Raw genomic sequence first — 6,025 nt, 5'->3', positions numbered from 1 at the left:
GCACACACTCCCATGAGGCTACAGCTGCATGCTTGGCAGGAGACAGTGTTGTAATAGGTGTAGAAACTAGGCATTTGGGCAGCTTCTTCATGTACCTTGCTTGTACCTTCAGGACCTGCTTGGGTCCCATCCCTTATCTACCACTTCCGTTTGATAATTGACCTCTGCTGTGCACACCCTACTGATAACAAACAGCTCATGATGAGTGGCTCAGGTTGCATGGTAACTAGGTGTTCCATTGTCAAAAGTTTCCACTAATGCCCAATAGCAGACCAGGAGCTATTTCTCAAAAGAATAGTTGTCTGCAAATGATAGTAGAGCCTTGCTCCAAAAGCCCAGAGGTCTCTTTGTGATTCATCTATACAGGGACCTGCCAAAGGCTCCAAACAACATCCCTATCTGGCACTGACACCTCAAGTACCATTAGGTCTGCTGGATCACGTGGTCTAAGTGGTAAAGCGGCCTGCACAGCAGCCTGGACCTGTTGAAGAGCCTTCTGTTCCAGGCCTCACTCAAAGCTAACAGCTTTCAGAGTCTCTTGGTATATGAGGAGGAATAACACAATCAAGTAAGGAATGTACTGTCTCCAGAGTCTGTGTAGGCCCACTAAACAGCGTGCTTCTTTCTTTGTGGTGGGAGGTACCAGGTACAGCATTTATCTTTTGTCTTAGAAAGAATACCCACCACTGGGCTCCTAAAAATTTCACTGAGGTAGAAGGCCCTTGAATTTTGGTTGGTTTTATTTTTCATCCTCTAATGTGTTACCAACAAGTCCTGCTCACTTGGTCCAATCAGCATAATGTTGTCATGTAGAGAACGGATGTGGGAGAGACAAATGATCAAGGTCCCTTCTAACTGTTATGACACAAGGCTGGGAAGTTAGTATATCTCTGAGCTAAAAATGTAAAGGTATACTGCTGGCCTTGCCAACTGAAAGCAAATTGCTTCTGGTAGTCTTTATGGATAGGTACCAAGAAAGAGGAGATTTCTTTTTTAAATGTATTTATTTTTATTTTGTGTGCATTGGTGTTTTGCCATGGGTGTCAGGTCCCCAAAACTGGAATTAAAGACAGTTGTGAGCTGCCATGTGGGTGCTGGTGCTTGAACCTGTGTCCTCTGGAAGAGCAGTCATTGCTCTTAACCACTGAGCCATCTCTCCAGCCCTAAAAGGCATTTTCTAAATTAATAGCTGTATACCATGTATACAGCTGTTAATCTGCTCAAGGAAGGACAGCACACCTGGTAGAGCAGCTGCAAAAACCCATTGAGTTTTTGATAGCCACCTGTCATTCTCCTATGATCCATCTGTCTTTTTCACTGGACAGATAAAGTTAAAGGGCAATGCGGTGGGAATCACCACCCCTGCATCTTTTTTTAAAAACAAGTTTGGTGTGGGGGTGGGGGTTAGGGTCAGCATGACTTCTAGGAGTCAAGTACTGAACATGTGGGAGAAGTGACCAGATGTTTCCTGTACACATCCCATTGTACTTTCAAGACACAGCACAGAGTCCTCTGGCCAGCATCAGGTTAACTTGTAGCCAGCATTGGTAGCTCAGGACATGAAGTCCCCCCATCCAAACCTGTTCCACAGGCAGCTCCATATCAGAGCCACTTTAGGGGCATGCTGAACTGGGGTCCCAGGAGGGGGGTTCAAAGAGACGAGGGATCTTTAGAAGGACCATCTGTGAGGTCAGCATCAGAAGCACAAAGGGGGCTACCCCTGCATCTTTCATATCCTTGATAGTGGCATTAATTTCTGCAAATCCTCCAGGGATTTGAAACTGCTTTTTTGTTTTGTTTTGGGGGTTTTGTTTGTTTGGGTTTTTGTTGTTATTGTTGTTGTTTCCAAGACAAGAATTTCTCTGTGTATCCCTGGCTGTCCTGGAGCTCACTCTGTAGACCAGGCTGGCCTCAAACTCAGAGATCTGCCTGTCTCTACCTCTTGAGTGCTGAGATTAAAGATGTGTGCTTCCATTTAGCCTTTCCAACTATAATAGCCCTCACTCCACAGGTCAGGGCACCAATGTGAGACTTCTGTCAACTTGTAAGTATATCTATCCCAATTATACATTCTAGTACTTGGGGAAATAATCACAGGAAGAGTTTGGGGCACGCACTGGACCTACTGTGAGTCATACTCTAGCTGAAACTTCATTAAGCCTCTGACCTCCACAAGCCCCTACTTAAACTGGAAAACCACAAGGCTTCTTGGGATCTCTGGGAATCAGCATCAATTTAGAACCAATATTCAGTAGATCCCTGAAAATCTGATTGTTTCCTGTCCTCCAGTGTGTGGTTACCCTTGGAAAAGGCTGTGGGTCCTTCTGGAGAAGGACTAGAGTAAAGCTAACAGTAAAACTTTAGGCATTTATCAAGGTCCTTCCTCAGGGGAACCTGGTCATCCCTTCTTCAAAGGGTTCTGGGTCTACAGTGGAAATTGGTTCATGGCCCAAGATTCCCTTTTACCACATCCAGTGTAGCCTTTTTTATTTGTTTTTTGTTTTGTTGTTTTGTTTGTTTGTTTTTGGATAGGATTTCTCTGTGTAACAGCCCTGGTTATCCTGGAACTCACTCTGCATTCCTGGCTGGCCTCAAACTCACAGAGATCTGCCTGCCTCTGTCTCCTGAGTGCTAGGATTAAAGGTGTGTGCCACCAAAACCTGGTTCTTTCATTTGTTTGAGAAATTTTCTGCTTATACAGATTTTAAAAATGCAGTAGACTTCCAATGTAGTACTTCATGCTGGAAACACCATGATTGATTAGCCAATACCAAAGGTCCGTATGCGTCATGCCACCATAAAAATCCCTTTGCATGTGTTGCCCATTATGGGTGAGGCCATTATGGAAACTGCTTTGTCTGTGCTGCGCATTACAATAACTGTCATCACCTTGCCTTTGGTAATTCAGTGCTGCCTCCTGGCCCTTGCTACTTCAGCACCTAATTAAACCCATTGCATTTAATTTCTCCAACTGAGCAGCAGCATGGACCGTCAGGAATAAAGCAGAGGGTGACAACAAAGCTCTTCAAATGTGCAGGTGCACCCCCATCATTTTGCATCTTATAGGATTAATGAAGAGTGTGTCTCCTGGCCATTTTCATGGTGGGCCATTAGGTTTCACACAGTTTTAGTTTTACACTCCAGCATTTACACTCAGTAATTTCCCTGAACCTTAACATTCACTCATCAACACTAAGCCAAGGGATATATACATCTCCAACTCCTTTTCAATAGACCATATTTTGACAAATGCTTTAGTCAACCATTCTAACAACCCTTTGACTTTTTTTTTTTTTTTAACTGTGCCTCCTTAAGTTTGTGAAATAGCCTGGCGTGGTGCAGGCCTTTAATCTCAGCTTCTGGACACAGAGGCAAGTGGAACTCTGAGTTTGAGACCAACCTGGGCTATGGAGTAAGTTCTGGAACACCCACTTGGGTGTTAGTTAATTCCAGATGTAGTAAAGTTGACAACCAAGAACAGCCATCACGGTAGTAAGGAATACAGACGGAACACAACACAGCGTTATTTGGTGCTTGTTGGATTTGAAGTCTCCAGCCACATCTTGGCACAGTGAGAAGTTAAAGGGGAGTCCAAAGCACAGATCCTGCTAGTGGGGTAGGACAAATGGTATCTGAAGCTGCGGCTGGGACCAAGGGAGGACAGGCCTAGTATTGGTAGGGCAGTTGAAGGATTCTGCTCTGAGGCCAGGAAGGAACTGTAAGAGATGGGATGACAGAATGTCTTGAGAAACTCACAGGTTCCAATCTTACATGTTGCTGACATTTGGTCTCTTCTCTGAATGCCAAATCAAAATGTGCTCATTTGGATTAACAAGACAAGAGGGGGTGGGCCAGTGGAAAATGGGTGGGAATTCAGAACTCGTGGCCCCTTTGCTCCTGGTAGCATCTCAGTGACCATCAAGAGAAGGCAGGACACCTGCAGTGTAACAGTGTTGGAAACTACAAGTCTCAGCTGGGCTGTGGCCTTCCTAGCTGTGTAAGGCAGTCTTGAGTACAGCGAACTGCACCCCTCAAGTCTGAGGGGAACAGGTAGAGGACAGAGATAAGGAAAAAGAATAGGGCCCAAGAGTGGCTCAGTGGGCAGGAGCCCTCACTACACAAGCCTGATCCCATAATTGAAGGTGAGGCAACTCTCCAAAGTTGTCCCCAGCTCTCCCAGCATGCTGTGCGTGTGTGTGTGCATATAACACAATAAATGAAATGTTTTTATCTTTACCTGATGTGTATGTGTGTATGTGTACATGAGTGCAAGTGCCTGCAGAGACCAGAGGTGTTGCAGAGGCCAGACGTGTGGAATCCCTCTGGAGCTAGTTACCAGAGGTGGCAAACCATTCAAGGTGCTTGCTGGGAATCAAATTCTGCTCTTCTGGAAGAGCGGTAAAGTAAAGGCTCTTAACAATTGAGCTGTTTCTCCAGCCCCCAATAAAAATGTTTTTAAAAGATGTAAAAGCCAAGTGTAGTGGCTCATGCCTGCAGTCATGATGCTTAGGAGGCTAAGGCAGACAGACTGCTAAAAGTTCTGGTTGTAGCCAGTGTGGGCTGTGGTAGGAGGTAGAGGGTGTGGCTCAGTTGTCGAGCCATGAGCAAAGTCCTGAGCTTGACCACCAGCACCATGTAACACTGGTGGTCCATACCTGTATCCTCAGCCTTCTGGAAGTAAAGGCAGGAGCATCAGAAGTTCAAGGTCATCCTCTGAGTAGTGAATTTAAGGCCAGCCAAGATATAAGACTGTCTAGGGGCTGGAGAGATGGCTCAGTGGTTAAGAACACTAGCTGGTCTTCCAGAGGTCCTGAGTTCAACTCCTAGCAACCACATGGTGACTCACAACCATCTGTAATGAGATCTGGTGACCTCTTCTGGCCTGCAGGCACAGATGCAGGTGGAACACTGAATACATTAAAAAAAAAAAAAAAAAAAAAAAAAAGACTGTCTATTAGTAAATACATAAATAATAAGAAAAGGAACAGGAATGTGTAGAGTTTAAGGCATATCAGGCTCCCAGCATTCAAAAGCTCTATCTCTCCTGAATTAATTTGACTGTCTTGTCCTGCAGTTTATCCACCCTAAAGATTACATGCCTACCCAAGGCCAAGGCTGTGTCCTCAGAAGCCCCTCTCCTGAGTATCCTCTCCAGAGGCTCCCGTCTGTGTCTCTGCCTCCAGAGAATGTGCCCACCCACCACAGGGCTCCCAGGTCTGGCAGAGAGAATGTGCCCACCCACCACAGGGCTCCCAGGTCTGGCAGCGGGCTGCATAAGGTGGTCTCACTTCATCATTCCTTTGCCCTCCTTGCTGGTTGTCCACTCTGCAGTAGATCCTACCTCCTCATTCTAGAGCCTACCTTAGAAATTGAGGCCTCTTTCTTAGCCTGGGAAAGGAATGGGATCAAGTACTGTGCCTAGTACCAAACCTGGTTCTTAGTGGGAGCTAAATAAATGGAACTGTTTTTTGTTCACTGTGACATCACTGTTCTAGGAGGCTGATGGACTTAATCATGGCCTGGATCTACTTTTAGTCCTGGATGACTCCTACTGATAAGCAGAACCTACATGTTGCTTAGCAACATTTTTATTTTGGCTTTGACAACCCTCTTGGCTGTCTCAGTAAATAACCTGTCCTGAATTGAGCTATGCTTTGGGCATAAGTTTTCTTAACCTTTCTAAGCCTGTTTCCTCGATATGTAAAATGAGGATAATGAAGTAAAGTGGAGATTTGATTTGAGAACAAAATAAGATCATGGAAAGGTCATAGTCTGGTGCACTAACAAGTGGAGTGCTCCATCAGATCAGATGTCATCATATGTGTGCTTCTGGATTTAATACACCCCAACACCTTACCAAGTAGGTACTGTGTTGTAGAATATTATTTTAAGGTGTGATACATTTGTTTATGCTCTGGAACATTTGCTTAATGATGTAAAGATATGTTGTTTTTGTTTATGCTGCATTTGTTTAACTCTGTGCAGCTGTGATTCTTTGCTTAGCTAAAACACAGAGAAGAAACAA

The sequence above is a fragment of the Phodopus roborovskii genome, unplaced genomic scaffold (assembly GCF_943737965.1).
Source record: "Phodopus roborovskii unplaced genomic scaffold, PHOROB, whole genome shotgun sequence".
Lineage (NCBI taxonomy): Eukaryota > Metazoa > Chordata > Mammalia > Rodentia > Cricetidae > Phodopus > Phodopus roborovskii.
This window is presented reverse-complemented; position numbering follows the sequence as displayed.